Source organism: Nyctereutes procyonoides, unplaced genomic scaffold, assembly GCF_905146905.1.
Source record: "Nyctereutes procyonoides isolate TBG_1078 unplaced genomic scaffold, NYPRO_anot_genome, whole genome shotgun sequence".
Lineage (NCBI taxonomy): Eukaryota > Metazoa > Chordata > Mammalia > Carnivora > Canidae > Nyctereutes > Nyctereutes procyonoides.
The window spans coordinates 39,388,705-39,411,558 of record NW_026575125.1 but is presented as its reverse complement, the minus strand read 5'-3'; the positions used below and the strand labels follow the sequence as shown (position 1 = coordinate 39,411,558).

At 42.1% G+C, this 22,854-nt stretch overlaps 1 pseudogene; it reads right to left on the bottom strand.

The window, feature by feature from the left end:
* Positions 1 to 19,956, bottom strand: part of LOC129517898 (glutathione S-transferase Mu 1-like) — a 193,522-nt pseudogene extending 173,566 nt beyond the window's left edge.
* Between the last annotated feature and the right edge of the window lie 2,898 nt (positions 19,957 to 22,854).

Sequence of the window (22,854 nt, the reverse complement as noted above, 5' to 3'; positions counted from 1 at the left end):
ATGAGAGACACACAGAGAGAGAGGCAGAGACACAGGCAGAGGGAGAAGCAGGCTCCTGCGGGAAGCCCGACATGGGACTCGATCCTGGGACTCCAGGATCACACCCTGGGCCAAAGGCAGACACTCAACTGCTGAGCCACCCAGGCGTCCCAATAAAATCATTTTTTAAAAAAGCAGGAAAATAGTGTCAGTAAAGGTACACATAGGTTTTTTTTTTCTTTCTTTCCCATCTCTTGAATTGTCATGGTATTTTTTATTTGTACTTTAAAATCATTCTAATTAATGAAAAATTAAACCCTTAAATCGTTAGCATAAGTTGTCTTTCTATTGTGCAAATAAATAAACATAATAATAAATAAATGCAATATTAGAGCATTTATCCTATATGTAGAATCACCAAAATTTCACAATTTGTATTTCGTGGCTCATCCCTGAAAGGTGTCTCAAGAGGCCAGAAGAGATGGACACAAGCCAGGTTCAAGAAGGTGGGAAGGAAGTGAAGAACTTCCCCATGCACAGAATTAGCTGAGAGAGCTCTTCTGTGATATTGACCAGACAAGTGCAGACCCACCCAGGCACCCAAGCACCCAAGCCTCTCTCCTTGGCGGGGCACACTCGCAGGCTTGACCTTCAACAGGTTCCCCGCCCATCAGCTGCTAGACCACGCCCCCTGTCCCGCCTCCATCCCCCCACCGGGAGGCAGGGCCTGGGGAAGTTCAGCCACCATTTTCCTTTTCTAGGGCCTGCCATCCTAACCTATGGCAGACAGATGACGCTGAAGGATCTTTAAAACTCTGCCAGGATGCATCAGTCCCTGGAACAGGATAGAAAAGAGGCGTGCGTGGCCCCCTTGAGGCACAGCTGTCCCCAAACATCCCATAGTACTACCAGCCTGGGGTAGGAACAGGGCCACTCTTCCTGCCCAGGGATGTTGCGGGGGGCACATACCCGACCCCGTCCTCCCCATACTCATACACAGGCCCTTGCCAGGGACAGAGGATATCAGCTGTCAGGGCTGAGGTGGGGAGAGGGGACCCAGTGGGGCCTGGGGTGTCAGGAAGCAGGCAGCTGAGAATCCATCCCAGGGAGGTGGAGAAGGTAAGACCTCAATCTGAGCTAAGGCACCAAGGTCCTTGCACATGCTGCATTGTCCCTGCAGATGTCATTTACAAAACACAAATTCAAAAATGAAAGTATTAAGAATTTGAAGACAGTGACCACATAGCTTTAATCCCTAAGCCTGGGGCCCTTCTGAACAAGGGCCCTGTGCCACTGTACTGGCCCCATGCCCCTGAAGCCAGCTCTGCCGGCTACCCCTGAAATGAGTAGGGTGAAGACTGACCAGCTCAATGGCATACCTATCCAGCCTCCACACTGCTTTAGGAATGGAATGGGTCTCCTCGACTGGTCTCACAAGAACCTTCAGAATCAGAACCTTCAGAATCAGAAGCTGGACTATTTCTCCAATTTCAACTTTCCTGCCTCAACTATAGCTTATAGCCAAACGGAACTACTACCAGCTGCTCTTATGCAAGCACCTTTTGCCTCTGCCTCTGCCTGAAATGCTCTCCACTTTTCATTACCATCTTCTGCACCCTTCCCTGCGTCATCCCCCCTCACTAACTGTCTTTCAGGTGGATACTCTAAATGCATCAGGCATCCTACGTGGCCGCATATCATACCGTGTCTGTCTCATTTGTCGGAATTAAAAGTGCCTGTTTCCTGTCTGTCCCCACAGTAGTTAGAAACTCCAGGAAGGGGGATCCCTGGGTGGCTCAGGGGTTTAGTGCCTGCCTTCGGCCCAGGGCGTGGTCCTGGAGACCCGGGCTTGAGTCCCACATCAGGCTCCCTGCGTGGAGCCTGCTTCTCTTCTCACTCTGCCTGTGTCTCTGCCTCTCTCTGTGTCTCTTATGAATATATAAATAAAATCTTAAAAGAAAAAAGAGAAACCCCAGGAAGGCGAGGATGGCATCTTGTGCACTACTCTCTCTTTGGTGTTTGGCAGAGTATTAGCAAGAGTGGGAATTAGAGATGCTGATGAAATGGGTGACCAGTCCAAGCTCGAAGACTCACAGTATGCTGTCACTGAGAGAAACCGCCTGTCCAAGCATCTTATGACTTAAATGCTGTAATCTTGTATTCTCTGAGTCAGACACGACACCACTTCCTTTTTTGAGACTGTTTTTCTAACTGTCAGATAATTTTAAGTGGCTGAAGTTTACAGAGCCGTATTCGGATGAGATGAATGTTTTGCTTTCACCACTTCAGTTAAATTCCTCCCATTGAATTTATATCTTAAAGTGACAAAAGACAATCCTCCTTCTCATCCTTCACTTTTTTTTGGCTTAGAACCCCTTTAAATATAAAAATAAATAAGATGAACATCAGCTATATCTGCTCCTGCTGAGTGCTCAGACATCAAATCCTTTCATTTTCTGAGAACCCTGAAGAGACAACACGGAATTCACCTGAATCATTTGTCATTGGCTCCTAAGAGATAGATTTAAAATTTTTTTTAAATGAGGCAATTGTGCAGCACGTGGAGGGAAGGAGATTCAGATGTCTTTGCTTCAGGTCTGGGAGTAGGGAGGGCTCTGCTTTGTGTTCCGAGGTCAGAACCAGAGCCCCAGCAAGAGCCAAAACATGCAGCAGCCCTCTGAGCTTTCAGCCATCCAGCATTCACATTGTTGCCTTTGAGGCTAACAATGGAAGGCTAGAGTTAGATCTTTCAAACTGTGCCTTGTATAAATTTGCTTGGTGTCTGAAGGCTGTTTTGAAAGTATATTTAGGCTTCTGATGTTCTTGTGAAATAACAGCGTTGAAAAACATTTAGCTTGTTTGGTGAGTGTAACTTCTGAAATAATTCCCTTCTTCTCTTCTAAGTAACACTGATTTTTACCTGGTAGCAATGTGTCTGTATTAAAGTAGATGCTGTCTATAAGGAAATGTAAACCATGATCATATAGTTCCCTGGAGGCAGAAAACTTATCATAATCATTTGCCTTGACCCAAATGAACATAACCACAAAGACAGAGAAACATCTTTTAACTTCTATAGCTTGCTTGTTACTTTGTTTCTCTAACATGTTTATTATTTATGTTTTTCAGTATCTCTTTCTACCTACAACATTGATTACTAATCACAAACCATATGCATGTTTCTTCTATAGCTTTAGAACAAAGTGGTTAAGAGCACACACACACACACACACACACACACACACACACACACACAGCTTCTGAAGCCAGACTGTCTGGATTCAGATCTAGACTCCAACTGGCTCACTGGCTATGGATCCTTGGGCCTCTCCGAGCCTCAGTTTCCCCATCTGTAAAAAGGGGATAATAATAGTGCCTGTCTCACAGAGTTTCTGTGAGGTGCTGTGCCATGCGTTAATACGTTTGTAAGGTATGTAGAGAAGTACCTCACATATATTTGGCACTCTAGAGGTATTAGATATAGAAGTCATTATCTCTTTTTTTAATTTTTAAAAAGATTTACTTATTTATTAGAGAGAGAGAGAGAGAGAGAGCACGAGCAGGGGGAGGGGCAGAGGGAGAGAAGCAGTTTCCCCACTGAGCTAGGAGCCCCAAGCAGCACTGATCCCAGGACTCTGAGGTCATGACCTGCGCCCAAATCAAGAGCCTGATGCCAAACTGACTGAGCCACCCATGGGCCCCAAAGTCATTATCTTTTCATGTGTTGGTGGAATGTTAACATCTGGTCAAGATTCTACAATTTAAAACATATACACATGTGAGGGAGGCATATATATTCTAATTCCTCTTCCATGGGAATCTAGCTCTGCACATGTGGTGAGCATCTGTTTGCTTCTGTCACTAAAGAAGAAAAATCCCTATGCTCTGATGGGACACGTTCTAGTAGAAATAATAATTCTTTTCCAATTTAAGTAAAATTAACATTTCAGAAAGATCATCCTTTTCCTCACTGGTGCATCATTGCCACCCCACCCTCAGGATGAAATCACTTCTGCTTGAGGGGGCCTTGGACTCACTAAAGGAGGGTCCTAGATTCACATTAGTATTTTATAGAAGTGTCTCCTAATCATTTGGGCAAATAAAAATTCTTGGGACCTTTGATGTCTTTTTCTGTCTTTTACTGATGCCACTCCTTCAGACCTGAGAGGTCTTTGTTGCTTGTGTGGACCAGGTAGATGCTAGGTGACTCCATAAGATTTAAGGTTGCTTTACCACTATCATCATTTCATACAACTGACCCTGTCGGAATAGCTCTTGATCACCAAGAATATATCTACCTCTGACACTGGATATGGTTGTTTACACACTATTTTCCAGAGCCAATCCCCAGCCCAACTCCAATCATGCCACCTTTTTACTGCCAGCATATGGTGGCTTGGAGTTCAAAGATTGCCTCTGTACTGGGCCTGCCCTAGAGGCAGGTATCCTCTCCATCAGTGACCAGATCACAAGGCAAGCTGTTGAGGTTGTTCAGTCATGGCACTGGGTTCTGCACTGCCCACCCCCTGCTAGGCTCAACTCATGGGGACTCTTGCCATATGAAGAGTTTCACTGTTAAGGACATTTTGTTCCTCAAAGTTCTCAAAAAGAAAACACTGAGGTAAGGGCAGCCCAGCTGGCTCAGTGGTTTAGTGCCACCTTCCACCCAGGGTGTGATCCTGGAGACCCAGGATCGAGTCCCACATTGGGCTCCCTGCATGGAGCCTGCTTCTCCCTCTGCCTGTGTCTCTGCCTCTCTCTCTCTGTGTGTGTGTCTCTATGAATAAATAAATAAATCTTTAAAAAATTTTAAAAAAAGAAAACACTGAGGCACAAGTTCATATTTTCTAAGATCTGATTACATTAATAAAGCTTCATGTGCCCATGTTTCCCCAGACAACTTAACTGATATGCTTTAGAATATTTCTTTTCCAACAAGATTTAAGTAATTAGCCAGTATTCAAGAAATAGTTCTTTGCCTCATCTTTCAGAAAAGAACTGATTGCTAATTCTCTGACTTCTGACCATTGAGCCATTTGCTCACGGTTGTCAGCTGAGCGAATGTGGAAAATGTTCCATTTGGCGAGTTCAAAGTTAAAACAGAATTTAGTCTCAGATTTACTTGGTTCTAGAATTATCTGCTCCCATCTCTCCTAACTCCTGCCAGAAGAAGAAAAAAAGTGATAGTGTTTCGTCGTAGTTATATTCAGAAGGGAGAGTTAAGAATTTATCCAATGTAGCCGACACCAAGCAGATAATTGGCCAGAACAATACCTAGCTCACAGTAGGCGTTTAGTAAGTATTTGAGATTGAAACGACTTACTCAAATGACACCAAATTTGGTGACAGACCTGGCATCGGGACACCCCACCCCAGAGTATGCCGTCTGCTGCTTAGGCACTCTGTTCTCACACATTGGTTTATTTTTACATGAACACATTTTTAAAAAATGTTTTCATCTATAATTTTAATATCCGGCCAACTGTGCATAATGTTTAATGACATCTTATTAGAAGAAACACTTTTAGAAGAACCACAAGGAAGTAGCAATTGTTGCTTTTCTCCTCAGCCCCTGATATAAGGTTTCTTGGCAGGGGGCAAACTGGATGACAACTCTTGCTCAATCCCAATGCCCCAAGACTGAGTTTCAGGAGGCAAATATCTCTTGCTATAGTCTGATCCTCAAAACAATAGTTGGGCTGGCTTTAAGTGTGGTGGAAGCAAGGCATTAGCATGGGTGATTTGAATGGACATGACAGACCTTGCTCAGCTTAAACCCATCTCTACCTCTGATTGGCTGCTCATGGCCTGAAGACACCCTCTCAGGAGCTTCTCCATTGTGTTAAGCAATGTTCTCTCTCCTAGAACCAGTTTAAACTTTTCCTGAGATGGAAAAACTCACGGTCAGTAATACCCAACCATAATGTGCCAACTCTAATCACTCATCTCAAATAGCAACATGGAGGAGGAATAGCTTAAGAGCAATAGAAGGAAGTCTTGGAGTATGGAGATGCCCCTGAAGGAGGAGTAGGCCGAGTGGTAAGCATGAAGGCCATGGTGCTGTTTTTAATTTGTTATCAATAAAATTTTAGAAGGTTAAGGTTGAAAAAGACAAGTTTTGCAGCAGATAGTCATGGGCTTAATTCCCAGCTCCTTTACTTACAAGCTGTGTGAACATATGCAAGTCATTTAACCTTTCCAATCCGGTTTCCTCATCTGTAAGATGGTGGCAAACAATCATACCTGTATTAGTTTCCTGGGGCTGCTGTAACAAAATGACCACAAATTCGGTGATTTAAAATAACAGAAATGTACTGCCTCATTGTTCTGGAGGCCTGAAGTCTGAAACCAAGGTATTGGTGGGGTTGGTTGCTTCTAGAGGCTAGGAGAAAGAATCCATTCCACTCCTCTCTCCCAACTTCTGATGACTGCCAGCAATCCTTGGCATTCTCTGGCCTGTGGCTTCATTATTCCAATCTCTGCCTCTGCATTCACATGGCCTTCTTCTCTGCATCTCAAATCTCCCTTTAGAAGGATACCAGATTTAGGGCCTGCCACAATACAGCATGATCTCATCTTGAAATCCTCCACTTAATTTTTTTAAGACTTTATTTATTTGAAAGAGAGAGAGAGCGAGCACAAGTAGGGGGAAGGACAGAGGGAGAGGGAACATCAGACTCCCCACTGAGCAGAGAGCCCCATGTGGGGCTCGATCTTGGAACTCCAGAATCATGACCTGAGCTGAAGACAGATGCTTAACTGACTGAACCACCCGGGCACCCCCTTCCACTTAATTATATCTGTAAATTACACATCTTTTTCCAATAAGGTCATATTCACCAACACTGAGGGTTAGGACTTGAACTATCATTTGGTGGGGGGACACCATTCAACCAACTACATTATCATATGGTTATTGTCAAGAGTTAGTGAGATAATATACTAAAGGCCTTTAGCATATTGCCTGGGGACTATAAGAGTTCAATAAACGGTCATTATGATTACAAATATGTGAGTCTTCTTTACTTAAAAGTCTACATAAGAACAAAGAAAGTCCTGTTCTATAACAAAAGCATGATTACTGTGTTTTTAGTGCTTACATGCCAGGATTTTGGTCTCTATTTTCACAGTATTTGTTAGACGCTTGCATATTTACTGACCTTGCTCTTGGTTGTAATGTTTTATAAATATTATTAACTCTCTAATATCTGATAAGTGCAAAAGCAGTGATAAAGGCAAAGTGATAGTAAAGAAACTTGTCAGATTGCTAGGAATGCTAAAATAGAGATTATATAGGAATAAGAAAAATGAGACTTCTGCTCTGGACAAGATGGTGTAGACTCATCTCTTTTGCTCTTTTCTGCATACAACTGTGAGCCCTGAAAATAACTCATAAGACTCCCAAAGAAAAGCTCTGAAAGGTGGAAGACAGACCACAGGACTAGAGGAACACCACAGTGTCAAGACAGCTTACAAACCACCATGCAACAGAAGAACACTCAGAACTAGTATTTTCCAAACCCACAACCTATTAAGAAAAAGGGTAGCCCTGATAGGCTCACTCCTTCCTCAGATGAAACGGGAGCCCCACCAACAATATTATATATGCCTGGAAGAACCAGCAAGGGGAATCTATTGGATGCCACACTGACAATAAGTGATCAGGGTATCTTTACTCTGTTTGAGACTCCTCTCCCCCCCGTCCAGAGACACCACACAGCTAAAGGGTACTGGCAAAGGGGATCCCAATGCAAGTGCCAGTTGGGAAGCATTCTGCTTCCCTATTGGGCCCAAGGCTCTCCTCCCCCACTCAGAGACACCATACATGCAGTGGGAGGGAACGGATAAATGGAATCATGCCACAGTAAGTGTGTAGACTGGGATGCACTTTACACCACCCCCCAAGCCGTGGGGAGACTGCCAGGAGGGCTATTTGTCCCTCCAGGCCTAAGACTCTCCCTACCCGCCCCCCCCCAGAGACATTCCAAGGAACCTTCACAAGCACTCCACTAGGGAGGCACTCTCCATCCCCCACAGATGGGAGGAGCCTGCTATTGGGAGGAGCCTGGAATAACAAGCACCCTGGAAGGGATGCCTGGGTGGCTCAGCGATTGAGCATCTGCCTTCAACTCAGGGTGTGATCTCAGAGGTTTGGGATTGAGTCCCACATCGGGCTCCCTGCAGGGAGCCTGCTTCTCCCTCTGCCTACATCTCTGCCTCTCTCTCTGTGTCTCTCATGAATAAATAAATAAATAATCTTAAAAAAAAAAGCACCTGGGAGCTCCATTCATCCCTAAAGCGGGAAAACTCCTTTCCCCACGTACAGGTTTTCACCAGCCTAGCCTAGAGCAAGCTTACTTCTTTTAGCTCCCTCCAATAGCATTAACAAAAGATCAGTGAAAACTCTGGTGGCTTGAGGTAAGTCAAGTAGACAAAAAATAGCACCCCCAAAACTCTGGTAATTATATTGGAATCACAGTTCAATAATTAGACCAAGACTTGGGCACCTGGGTGGCTCAGTGGTTGAGTATCTGCCTTTGGCTCAGGTCATGATCCGCAGGTCCTAAGATGGAGTCCCGCTTCAGGGTCCCCATGAGGAGCCTGCTTCTCCCTCTGCCTATGTCTCTGCCTCTCTCTCTGTGTGTCTCATGAATAAATACATAAAATCTTTTTAAAAAATTAAACAAGGACCTGCATAGTAAATCTAAACAAAATGACTCCCCATTAAAATTAAGAAGTTAATGGGACCCACAGTCTCCTAATGTAATAGCCAAAATGTCCAGATATAATTGAAAATCACTCTACATCAGAAACCAGGAAAACCACAACTTGAAGGAAAAAAAGAAAATGTTTAACTGCTGCCATCACAGAGATGAACTGGATGTTGGAATTACCTGATAAAGATTTTAAAGTAACCATCATACAAATGATTGAACAAGCAATTACAAATTATATTGAAACAAATGAAAGATAATTTAAAATGTCAGGAAAGAAGCAGAAGTTATAAAAAGGACTAAATGGAAATTAAAAACTGAAAATTATAACAAGAGAAATAAAAACTCCCTGGCTGGGGGCTCAGTGGTAGAATGGAGATGATAGAAGATACAATCCATGAACTTAAGGACAGATCAATAGAACTTGCTCAGATATTTTCAAACCACATATCTGACAAGGATCTTGAATCTAAAACAAAGCAAGAACACTCAAAATTCAGCAGTAAAGAAACAACAAATTCAATAAGAAAATGAGCAAAGGATATAAACAGGAATTTCCCCAAAGATGACATACAGATGATAAACACATGAAAAATGTTCAACGTCATTAGTCATTAGGGAAATGCAAATTAGAACCACGATGAGATATCCCTACACACCCCTCAGAAGAGCTAAAATAAAAAATAGTGATAACACCAAATGCTGACAAGGATGTGGAGAAACTGGATCTCTCATACATTGCTGGTAGGAATGTAAAATGGTAGAACAATCCTGTAGAACAGTTTGGCAGTCTCTTAAGTAAACATAAAATTACCACATGACCCAGAAAATTGCACACATAACATGAAAGCTTAAATTCTGTGCACATAAAAACCTGTGCACAAATGTAATAGTCCCAAACTGGAAAATTACCCAGATGTCCTTCAATGGTTGAATGGTTAAACAAATGGTGGTATATTCATATCGTTGAATGCTGCTCAGCAGTAATAAGGGGTGACCTATGGATACATGTAATGATTTTGATGAACTTCTAGGGAATTATGCCAGGTAAAAAAAATAATAAGCCAATTCCAAATGGTTATGTACTATGGGATTCTAATTATATAATATTTTGAAAAGATAAAATTTTGGAAATGGAGAACAAATTTGTGGTTTCCAGGGGGTAGGGGCAGGTGAAGGGAGATAGAGTGGTGGATGCAACCATAAAAGGCAACAAGGGGGGTCCCTGTGGAGATGCAATGATTCTTTTTCTGCACTGCATCCATGTCAATATCCTGGTTGTGATACTGTACTACAGTTTTGCAAGATGCCACTTTTGGGGGAAACTGGGTAAATGGCACATAGGATCTCTCTGTACCATTTCTTACAACTGCATGTAAATCTACAAGTATCTCAAAAAAAAAGTTCAAATTTAAAAAAGATGCAAGATGGTCACCACCAAGCATGCAAATAGAATGAATTATATGAACATTTTTGCAAGGCAAAGAGCAAATCTCGTGACAGTATGAAAAGTGCTTTGCTTGTGTAGTCGACAGTAAACTACAAGGGAAGAAGGAACAAAATTGACCAAATATAGGAAGGCTTGCTCACATGGTTGGCCTTCATTGTTGTAGGCATGTGGTGTGGCCTTGACAGTAGTTATGGAGAAAGCCAGGGTTCAGCTTTGGAACTTATGGACTCACCTGAAGGAACCTTTTTCTCCAGCCTCGAGTAGTTCCATAGAGTCAGGATCTGTTTCAGTCTGCACAGTATCAAGGGGACCGGTGGGGGTAGTGTGAGTGTGGACTCATGGATTTCCATGTGGATGCTAAGAATCTCCATACACCTCGGTTCTTACTTGGCCCGAGAATGAGGTTACCGACTTCAGTGAGTGCTCCATATCAATGGAACACAGGGAATGGCTGCCTGAGAAAATACCCTTCAGTAGGTAGGCAAAAGGTGGCCAAATTCCAAGGTTGGAAGAAATACCTCACAATCCCATTGGTGGAAATACTTCCAGGAACCTCAAACATAAACCTATGCAATTTCCTCACTTTGGACAAACACACAACTGACCATAGGAACAGTCTCCCAGGTCTTTGCTCACCCGTAAGGAAAGCAGTTTCTCTACTTCATAGATTTAAAGACATGAGCCCCTATAAGGTTTGCTTCTAAATTGAAGGAAACCACAAGCTGTCAATCTTTACAATCCTCACATTCTTCAACTTTAGTTTAGGACTCAAGGGAGTCAGTTGGTTGTGGAGAGGGAAAGTGAGAGCCTTACTGGGGGATAAAAGGCCCCAAATGACAAAAGAGCTTTCCAGAATGAGAAACCATAATTGGAACATGGGTTTGGGCTCAATCCAGGCCTCTGCTGATGTGGGGCTGTAGAAACAGAACCAAGAATTCCTGACATGGCAACTACTTTTGCTCCGAAACCACTAGTGAGTGCTCTCCAATTCTGTGGAAGAGTTATCCCAGACACACTGAAAAAGGAGAAATCTACAAACATTTTGCTGCACTGAAAAAGAAAGATTTCTGGCATTGGGAGACTTGGCTCCAGCACGAAAAACTGCATTGGATATTTCTCTGTCATTTCACACGAACTCTCAGGGGAATTTGGAGTCTCACTTGGTGTTAGGAGATAAAAAGGAGACAAACTGTCCCCCACCCTACATCTGGTGATGGAGGCCTCCTCAATGCCAATTGACAACAAAAGATCTCTTCCTTGTCTTTAAAAATAAGCTGCTACCACTGAGATGAGAGTCAGTGTGTGCCCTTAGGTAACTTATATTTCTTTTGGAGATGGTGGGAATGGCCATGATGTCACTGGTAATAACTATGTAAAGCAGTGTTTTCTAGAGACACTTGGAGTAAAAAGTGTCCGGTGTCAAATAAGTTGGTAAAATGCTGCATCATCTACTTTTTAAATAGCAAATTAAAGGCTGCGAGAGGTGCATTGTTAAGAATCCTGCGTAAATTTCCTTAACTTGACTTGTCAAAACTTATTTGATCACACAGCCCTGTCAGGGTATAATTTTCAAAAAGTTAAAAATCATGACTATCATACTAACATAGTGAGCATATGTCAGAAATTTATTTAACACAAAGGTTTATTTAACTTGTTAATGAGAGTGTGCATCAGTGGGATGGTAAAGCTGGTTCAAAGAAGGTTCCGAGAAACCAGTATACAGTCAACTGAAAGAGAGAAAATGCTGAAATAAGATTGCTAAACTGCTGAAACCTTAAAGTTTTATAGGGCAGTAAAACTAACCATTGGGGTTATCTTTTTCATTGGGCAGATTATTTGCATTTCCACTGTACAAAAGTCCTTGGCAACTTCTACAAATTTACCTGTCACTCAGCAGAATCTCTGCCTTGATAAATAGCGGTAAATAGTAAGTCAAACGATGTTACGTTCCTCTAGACCCAAGAGTTCTTGAAGTGTGCTCCCAAGACCAGCATCACCTGGAATCTTGTTAGAAATGCCATTTCTTGAGCCCCACTCAAGATCTACTGCATCAGAAAGTCTAGGATAGGGCTTAGACCTCTGTGTTTTAACAAGCCCTTTAGGGGATTCTGAGGCATATGAAAGTTTGAGAACCACTGATCTAGAGAATGAACATGTCGCCATTACTCTGGTATGACTTTGCAAAGATATGTAGGCTTCCTTTTGCCTATTTCTAAGCTTTAAATAAATTTTCTTAGCCTATTTTTCAGTATCACACTTTAGAAATGTCAACTTACAGTGAATAAAAACCATCCAGAGTTTTAGAAAAAGGAAAGACTTTATTTCTATCTCTTCCTACTTCAAGTAACAGTTCAAATCACATCTTCTCCAAGAAAATATTCTAACCCTTTTAGTCCTCGGCAATCTCATTCCCCCTTGGCCTTCTGGAGACTCTTAAACTGCAGTTTAACCATTCATTTAACACAGTGTTGCTAGTTGTATTCATGTTAACCACACTATAAAGTGCATGTAGGCAGCAATTGTGACTTAAGCCCCTCCTTTCAATTCAAACTTCAGTGTAGTTAGGGAATCATAGATCCTCAAGATTAGAAGGTATTTTGAACATCAATTTGTTTAGCTGAGTGCTAAAGTATCCATTAGCATCCCCTTATGGTTAGCAGCCAGAATTCTAACATGGTCTCCAAGATCACCTCCCACCACCACCACCACATGCATATCTTGCATAATGCCTGGACACTGAATGTGATGAATTTTACTCCCATACTTTGATTATGTTATATGGCACCATTGACCTTAAGACAGGGAGACCATCCAGGTGGCCTGACCGAATCACATGAGCCTTTAATTTTTTAAAAAATATTTTATTTATTTATTTATTTATTTATTTATTTATTTGAGATAGAGGGAGAGAGAGCACAAGCAGAGGGCAGAGGGAGAGGGAGAAGCAGAATCCCCACTGATCAGGGAGCCAGGCGCTGGGCTCAATCCCAGGACTCCAGGATCATGACCTGAGCCGAAGGCAGATGCTTAACCGACTGAGCCACCCAGGCACCCCTCACATGAGCCTTTTAAAAGCAGTTTCTTCCAGCTGGTCACAGACAGGAAATGAGACACTCAAAACACATTAAGACACATTGCTGACTTGAAGATGGAAGAAGACAGGACAAGGAAGGTGAGTAGCCTCTAGGAGCTGACAGCAGCCTCTGGCTCACAGCCAACAAGGAAACAGGGACCTCACTCTATTAAAGAATAAAATTCAACTGAGCACATTTGAAGATCTAATTGGCTTTATTAAGTGATTCATGAATTGGGCAGCATCCCATCTAGCAAGTAGAGAGATGCTTGGAGGAGTTGTACAAAATGGAAGGTTTTTATAGGCAGGAGGGTGGGGCAAGGAAGCTATCAGCAAAATAAATGGAAACATTATTTCAGGCCAGGACAGATTCTTTCTTAGGGTGGGGGAGAAAGACCAGCAGAGTTTTGATCATACGTTATGTCCCTCGTGCTGATCCTGAAGTTTCAGATTAGCTGTTGCAAGGTCACACTCCCAGGAGAGGCTGAAATGGTAATCGAGATCTCAGTTTGCTGTCATGGGAAGCAAATAACTCCAGTGGGGGCTTCTTTCTTTTTAATAACCACAAGGAACTGGATTCTGACAACAAGAATGAGCTCCGAAGTGGACTTTTCCCTAGAATCTTCTGATGAGAATTTGGCCTGACCAGCACCTTGATTTCAGCCCTGTGATATGATGAGCAGAGAACCAGCAATGCTGTGCTGGACTTCTGACCTATAAAACTGTAAGCAAATAAATGTATGTTGTTTTAAACCTCTACGTTTATAGGTATCTGTTATGCAGCTATAAAAACTAATATGTTATTTTCCTAAGAGGTAAGTGAACTTCTTCTTGAATACTTGGGGCAACAGGGAACTCATCCTCCATACCCCAGGGCCACCTGCACTCTTCACTGCTGCAAGACAGCCCAGTCCTCCTTTGGACACCTCTGCCTTTTAAAGATTGCTTTATCAGGGCACCTGGGTGGCTCAGTGGTTGAGTGCCTGCCTTTGGCTCAGGTTGTGATTCCAGGGTCCTGAGATCGAGTCCAACATCGGGCTCCCTGCAGGGAGTCTGCTTCTCCCACTGCCTATGTCTCTGCCTCTTTCTATGTGTGTCTCATGAATAAATAAGTATAGATCTTTTTTAAAAATTTAAAAATAAAAATTGATTTATCATATTAAGCATCCCTCAATACTCCCTTTATTCCTATCTTAATCTGTTCAGGCTACCATAACAGAATGCCACAGACAAGGTGGTTTATGAATAACAGATTCCAGGGTCCTGGGACCGAGCCTGCATCGGGATCCCTGCTTGGTAGGGAGTCCGCTTCTCCCTCTCCTTCTGCCATTCCCCCTGCTTGTGCTCTCTGGCTCTCTTTATCTCTCAGTCAGAAAAATAAATAAAATCTTTTTTAAAAAAGGATCTGGGGGGTAAAAGCACAAATGCTCAGTCTGTAGAAATCCCTTACAGCCAGGGAATGCAAATCGGAGATTGCTCCCATTTGCCTCTAGCCTCAGGATAAGGTAGGTTGTGTTAGAGAATGTGTCAGCAGACTTTTTCCATATAGTAAATGATTGTAGCTTTTGAGAGCCATACAATCTTTGTCACAACTACTCTGCCATTAGAGCACAGGGGCACCTGGGTGGCTCAGTGGTTGAGCATCTGCCTTTGGCTCAGGTTGTGATCCCGGGGTCCTGGGATGGAGTCCCACATCGGGCTCCTTGCAGGGAGCCTGCTTCTCCCTTTGCTTCTCTCTGTGTCTCCCATGAATAAATAAATAAAATCTTTTAAAAAAAGCAGCCTTGGACAATATGTAAAGAAATGGGCACATTTGTGTTCCAATAAAACTTTATTTATAAAATAGGCTATAGGCTGGATTTGGCCCAGAGGCAATAGTTAATCACTCCTACTGTAGTTTAGCTCTAAAGGGTGTCACATGAGCAATTAAATTTAAATGTGTAGCTTAGAAGGAGCATAGATCTCTTTAACTCACGAATTCAGTGGCCAGAATTAAGCAGATGGCCCTACCCAGCTACAGAAGCAAGGAAGTGTAATTCTACTATGTTTACTGAAGGAGAGCTGGAAATATCTGGTGAATAATATGAATGACTACCACAGAGGACAAGCATTAAAGTCACATGTTTGCATGCCTGTCCTGTCCACTACAAAGTAACCCCCTCAAGGGCAAAAATCTTACCTTATATACAGACCTAAACAAATGTAGTAGATGTGTTGTCAAAAAACTGATCTCTGTGCTTTGGAGCCAAAATATGACGCAAAGACGGAGTTTGGCATAAAGAGGAATATAACAGCTTTGTTTCTTTGCTGGGCAAAGGAGGCTGCAGCAGGCTATGGCCTTGAAAAACTATAAGCCCACTGAGAGGAAGGAGCTTGGGAAGGGGTGTTTATAGGGAAATACGGTATCTAGCTGGCCTCTTTGTCATCCTCAGGTTGGTACCAGGTTCCTGAAACAAAAGGCTAATGACGGAGGAGGGGAAGTTTGTGGAAGAGAGAAAAAAGGTAACTTTAAAATCAAGGGGCTCCTGGGTGGCTCAGTTAGTTACGCTTCTGCCTTCAGCTCAGGTCATGGATCTCAGGGTCCTGGGATTGAGCCCCGCATCAGGCTCCCTGTTCAGTGGGGAGACCACTCCCTCTGCTCTTCCCTCCCCTCCTCATGCTCTCTCTCTCTTTCTCTCAAATAAATAAATAAATAAATAAATAAATAAATAAATAAATAAAATCTTTTAAAAAAATATGGTCAAGTTTCGCTGAAGCATTAGTGCAGCCATTTCAATATTTGTTCAACTTTATACTTTCAAGCAGTTTCAGATGTGTGTAACTATGTATGATTGGTTGAGAAGGGAACAGAAAGAAGCAGAGAGAAGGGAAAAGACATTATCAAAAGGCCAGTGGACTGGGTGGTGATTGTAGTAGTAATGGGGTAAAGGATTATCAATGTTGGTAGTGGTGATATTTCTGGCAATTATAATGCTAATACCAGTAGTGATGCTCTTAAAAGAGTGATCTATACTCCTATATTCTCGTGCCATTCATTCCTTGACTCATTTCAATTTGGCTTTTCCCCCCAAACCCCAATTCCCTGAAACCACTCTTGCTAAGGTCACAAGTAACCTATTTGCAAAACTTAAATGATGTGTTTCTTTTTTATTATTATTTGCAAGAGAGAGAGGGAGAGAGAGCGCACAAGCAGGGTAGGGGGCTTGGGGGGGGGCAGAGGGAGAGGGAAGAGCAGACTCCCTGCTGAGCAGGAAGCCTGACATGGAATCATGACCGGAGCTAAAGTCTAACACTTAATCTACCGAGCCACCTAGGCACCCCTTAAATGCCATGTTTCTTAATCCTTATTTTATTGAACTCAGTGATATGTGAAACCACCGAATGCACCTCCTTGAAATTTCCATCTCCATGGGCCTCTCCTCCGTGTATCTCCAACCATTCTCTAGACTTCCCCTACTCTTCCAACCCCTTAAATATTAATGTTTCTAAGGACTTTGTCCTCCTCCTTCGGCTACTCTTTTCACTCTGCTACCATCACCTGGATGGTCTCACCTACCCACGTATTTCCTATTACTGTCTATAGTGCTAGCAATCCCCACACTCATGTTCCCCATCCATACTTCCTCCCAAATTCCGAATCAGGTCTCCAACTTTTGGTCTCATGCTTTCACCAGGAGGTCCTCTGCATCTTTCAAATGAAACATGGCAGAAAACACACTCCTGTCACGTCTCAGTGGTTACAATTTTATCTGCACTGTCATCTCAGCTAGACACCCGAGTGATAGTGTACGTGCTTCCTCCCTACTCCCATTTTCCTGTCTAGACTAAATATTTCTTTCTTTTACTTCCATTCCAGACTACTGTCCTGGACCATATCCCTATTGACTTTCACCTAGATTACCATACAGCTTTCTAACTTATTTCTCTAATTCTTTTGGTTTTATCATGAAATATTTCATACAGAAAACTGTAGCAATAAATATAAGGTATACTCAGTTTTAGCAAATCTTAATTTGTTATAACATTTGCATCTGATTTTTAAGGGGAAATAATGATAGATCTAGATGAAGCTTCAGTTTTATCACCCTTGGCTCATTTTCCTTCCTCTCTCCGCAAGGTAATCAGCATCGTGAATTTAGAATTTATCATTAGCACGCAAGCTTTAGCTAAATTATTACATTTGTATACATCCATAGAACATACAGAATATTACTTTGGGGGTTTTGAACTTTATGTAAAGGGGACCAAACCACATGAATCTTTGTGAAATTTGCTTTTGTCACTCAGTATTATGTTATAAAACACAATGTGAAGGCACCCTGAGGACTTTATTTGGGCTTCTAGGTTGATATTTTATCTAGCAAACTTGATGAATCTTTATCTGTTTTAATAATTTATCTGTAGCTCCTCTTGAATTTTCTATGTAGACTATCACACAATCTTCAAACAAAGACAGGTTGTCTCTTCCTAATCCAATTTAGATATGCTTTGTTTTTATTCACTTTTTGCATTGGATAGGACCTCCAGCATAATGTTGGACAGAAGCACTTAGCGATGTTTATGGAGACTGACTTTATGAGGGTGTGTCAAAAGTGTCACAATTAAATATGTTTGCTCTAGGTTTTGCATGGATATATTTGTTTGAGTTTTATCAACTACTTTCTCTGCTCCAGTGAAATGATCATATGACTATGTTCCTTAGTAGTGTGATATATGACAGGAGTAGATTTTTTGATAATCAATTATCATTTCATTTGGTCGACGTCTTGAAATGTTCCTGAGATCTGTTTGGTAATCAGGTATGGTAAAATGACAGACATGAGACCACTGCTTTTGAAATAAGAGTTTATTACAATTGTTCCTAAGAGTAGAGGGTTTTGTCGCATCTTGCAGGGCCACAGAGGGAAGTACCAGTGTCAATCAGGAGGCAGAAGGAGTGAAGAGGAAATATGGGTGCCAGCCTTTATTGTGGTTTTCATGGGAAGGAATGGGCAAGGCAAGGTAAATATTTTAGGATTGGTGAGTTTGAATAATTTTAGCAGGTTACAGAGATGGTCCCGTCATCCTGTACCTGACCCTGGGATGATTTAGGGCAGGGGGAATATTGGCTTGATGTGTGAGAGGGTAAAAGAGGTGATTGGTCTGTGAATTTGTTGGTTTGCATACGAAAGACTTGCTGGCAGGCAAATTGTTTACTATTTCTAGAAATTAGCTAGCCCTGGAAGAGGAAGTCTCTCTAAGATTAGCAAGGTTCCAAGATGTCAAAACATATAAATACAGAAAAAATTTTAAATATGACTAATACAGTTGAGATGTTTTTAATTTTGTTTCATTTTTAGTACTGTTGAATTTGATATGAGAACATTTGCATCATGAGATAGGTCTAGGATTTTCTTCTCTTATATTTTCCTTCATAAATTGTGTGTGTGTGCACGTTTGATTGAGGCTTTACCGGGGATCAGGCAGGACTGGGACAAGGACCATGTTAGGGGAGCAGGGCCTGCATACCAGGCCAATACTGGTCCTTAGGGAAATGTTGGGGAGCTTAGGCTTGAGCTCGACAGGTGAGGAGTCCAGTTGGGCACCTCAAAGTAGAGGCAACCATAAAAGGAAGAATGGTCTAGTTGACATTAGTGCAAGAGCGATAATGTCAATGGGGACAGACTTTGCCGAAGAGAAGTTGAGTGTTGTAGAGCTTTAAAAGGCCTACATGAACAAGTATTTGGGGGAGTAATAGGGGCCTAAGAGGGCTTGAATTGAGGAAGAAGGGAAAGAGAAGAAGGAGAAATTAACAAGAAGGGTGATTCTGGAGTGCCGGGAGGTTCACCTTTTCTCCAGAGCCCCAGTGGAGCAGTATTGGTGCAGTACTAGCTTCTTGCTCCTCTTTCCTGATTTTTTGTAAAGATTTTATTTATTTATTCATGAGAGATACACAGAGAGAGGCAGAGACATAAGCAGAGGGAGAAGCAGGCTCGCTGCGGGGAGCCCGATATGGGACTCAATCCCAGGACCCCAGGATCACGCCCTGAGTTGAAGGCAGATGCTCAACCACTGAGCTACCTGGGCATCCCTCTTCTCTCCTCTCTCCTGGTCTTAACAGGGTCCTACTTGTTGCCCATGGCAGTCCTGAACATAGGCCTGGGAGGAGGCAGCTGGGCTTTATGTAGGCAGAGATCTTCTTCAGGCCAGAGGTTGATGAAGTCTTTCATGTTTCTTGCATTCAGGCACTTGGGCTCAAATATATGGTGCAGGTCAAGGATGCCATAAGCAAGGAGATCTGCAAAGGTGATCTTGTCCCCCGCAAATGGTGACCTCTTCCCTAGAAACTGTCTGTGAGACCTTCATCTTTTTAGGGATCCCTCCAAGGACTCGTGCTTCGTTTTCCGAAGTCAGGGCTGTAGCAAACACTGGCCAGCTGATTGGAGGTGTCTGTAACCTAGTTCTTCAAATTGTCGACACGAATCTTCTCTCCTGTTTCTCCTCATAGATTGTGCTTGTGAGCAATGCAGTGAAGGGTGGCATTGCTCTGGGTGATCTTGTGAACTTAATTAACAAAGTAGGGAAGACTGAGAAAGTCGAGGCTCAACTTGAATGTTTCATTCAGCCACTGGTTTCTGTCATACTTGGAGTATCCCCATCACATATTTCTTCTCCTCATAGCTTTGAGTCTGTGTGGTCCAGAAGCAGGTGATGGTATAAGCCAGCCCATGGATGCCCCAGTGAGCCAAGGTCATGGCCATCGTTCAGCTTTCTGTGGGCTCAGGGTGTAACCTCAGAGGAGCTGGGCTGGAACTTTATCCTTCCGATTTTTCTTTAAGTTAGAAATTACATCCAAATAAAAAGTTTAGGATGGAAGGAATCCCAAGAGTCAAAAATTAAAGGGAAACCTACTAACTATATAGGCACTAGTGCTTTGGCTACCCTAAAAGCATTACTACATTAGTAAATGAAAGACTTGCATATTTTAACCACTTGGAGAGGCACCAAGATTTAAGGCCCTTGTGAGGCAAAGAGATGGAATTAAGATCCCTGAATAAAACATAGGCTGTCAAAACTGTGTACTCTGTTCAGAAGTATAGACAGGATATAAATCCTCCAGCAAAGGTTAATGTCTGGATTTGGGATTTGGGTGAAAAGAAGGTCTCCCTTGAGAATTGAAAACTGCAGGCTACCCTCACAGGGTACAAATTTACCTGCCTGTGTGGTAGACATTACTTATGCTCTCCAATACATAGTTTTCCTTTCCTTCCTAGGCACCTAAAAGACTGTACTTCTTCATCCCCCTGCAGCTCTGTGGTGCCACATGACTACCTTTTGCCCACGGTCACTTCTGGGCTGAGGAAGTCAAAAGCCCGTTCACCATCTTTGAGCTTTCTTCTCCTGCTGTAGAGACCCAGGAGCCATAACAACATCATAAAATAGAAACAGCCTGGATCCGCCTGAATCTCTGCTTGGGGAGAGCTGCTCTTGAGGAGATACCCAGCTTGAAGCAGATTTTGTATGAGCAAGAAACAAACATTTGTTGTCTTAAGCAACAGAAATTTCAAGATTAAATTAATTGCTCGCCTGCTTTCTCTCTTTCTACACACACACACACACACACACACACGCACACACACAATCTATGAAGGAAAATATAAGAAAAAGAAATCCTAAATATCTCATGAAGTAAAATCCAGCAGTGTACTTAAGACAAAACAAAACAAAAATTAAAACATCTAGGATTTATCCAAGAAATGCAACCAAGTAGGCTTTATCCTAGAAATGCAATGATAATTCATTATCAGAAAATATATTAATGTGATGTTAGATTTATAATAAGAAATATATATTTGGTCTTCATCCTGGGCTCTGGCACAGAGCTCCTAAAACACTTGGAATTTCCGGTGGTAAGAGCAATAAAGATGTCTTTTGTTATGTTAATGAGGTGACTTTTGGACCACACTTAATGGTAGAGCTGGTCACCCGTAGAACCAGCCATGTGATTAGAGATTAGAAGTTTCAATCCTATCTCCTTCATTTCTGGGGTGGGGAGAGGGTCTGAAGATTGAGTTCAATCACCAATGGACAATGATTTAATCAACCATACCTGGTTAATAAAGCCTCCATACAGACCCCAAAAGACAGGATTTGGAAAGCTTCCAGATTGGCAAACACATGCAGATGTGGGGAGAGTGGTGGGCCCAGAGAGGGCATGGAAGCTCTGCACCCTTTCCCATAGTTTGCCCTGGGCATCTCTTCTATCCATCTGTTCCTGAGTTATAGTTATGTCCTTTTATAATAAACCATTAATCTAGTGAATAAATGGGTTTCCAGAGTTCTGTGAACCACTCAAGAAAATTTATCAAACCCAAGGAGGGAGCTGTGGGAATCTCCTGATTTAGAACCAATTGGTAAGAAGCACAGGTGACAATCTGGACTTGTGACTGACATCTGAAGTGTGGGGGTGGGGGGCAGGGGGATAGTCTTGTGGGACTAAACTCTTAACCTGTGAGATCTGATGCTATCTCCAGGTAGACAGTGTCAGAACTGAGTGGTAGGACACCCAGCTAGTGTCTGGAGAATTGCTTCATGCTGTGGAGAAACCTATGCACACATACATTGGAAATCTGGTGATCAAGTCCCATTTAGTGATATACCACACTAATAAATGAGATACTCTAACTTATCCTGACTAGCACGCTGAGTGATCCAAGAAAGTCCTGAGAAACCAGTATAAGAGTGGAAAAATGTGATGCCTGGATGGCTCAGTGGTTGAGCATCTGCCTTCCGCTCAGGGCATGATCCTGGGGTCCTGGAATCGAGTCCTGCATTCAGCTCCCTGTGAGGAGCCTGCTTCTCTCTTTGCCTGTGTTTCTGCCTTTCTCTCTGTGTCTCTCATGAATAAATAAAATAAAATATTTTTTAAAAAGTGGAAAAATGACCTCAAATTGATTATATTTCAAGAGGCCTAGAAGAGAAAATTCAAGATCCCATAGAAGGGACCCATTCTCAAAATGGGCCACCTAGGATTTCCACACATAAATATTCCCTCCCCTTCCACTAAGCATGATCTTAACAATAAAAAAAGTGTATATGCAATCAATACATAAAACCAGCCACCATGAATGAAAATTAACATAAAAGAAAACATGAATACTATTCTCTTGAACTTCATATAATGGAATTATATTTGAACTAAAAATATTAAGTTGGCTTAAGAAATAAAATAACAAATTGCAAATCATGAGGAGGAAAATGCTATTAACAAGAAAACAAAGATTTGAAAATAAAATCTTCAGAAACAATGAAATACCATTTTTGAAATCTCCAACTCAATGTACATGCTAAAACACACTACACATAGCTGAACTAGAAGAGTGGTTTAGAACAATTACCAAAATGGTGTGCAAATGGAAAGAAAATAAAATATACAAGAGCACAGTTAAGAGACCTTGAAACTAGAAGAAACACATTTACTACAGTTGTAATAGAAGTTTAAGGAGAAAATACAAAGCATAGAAGGGAAATAATATTTGAAAAGATAATGACAGTGAGGATCATACTAAATCTCAAGCTGGAGAAATACAAATAAATCCAAAAAACACATCCAGACACATCATAGTGAAACTGCTGTAAAAAATTCATGAGAGGCACAC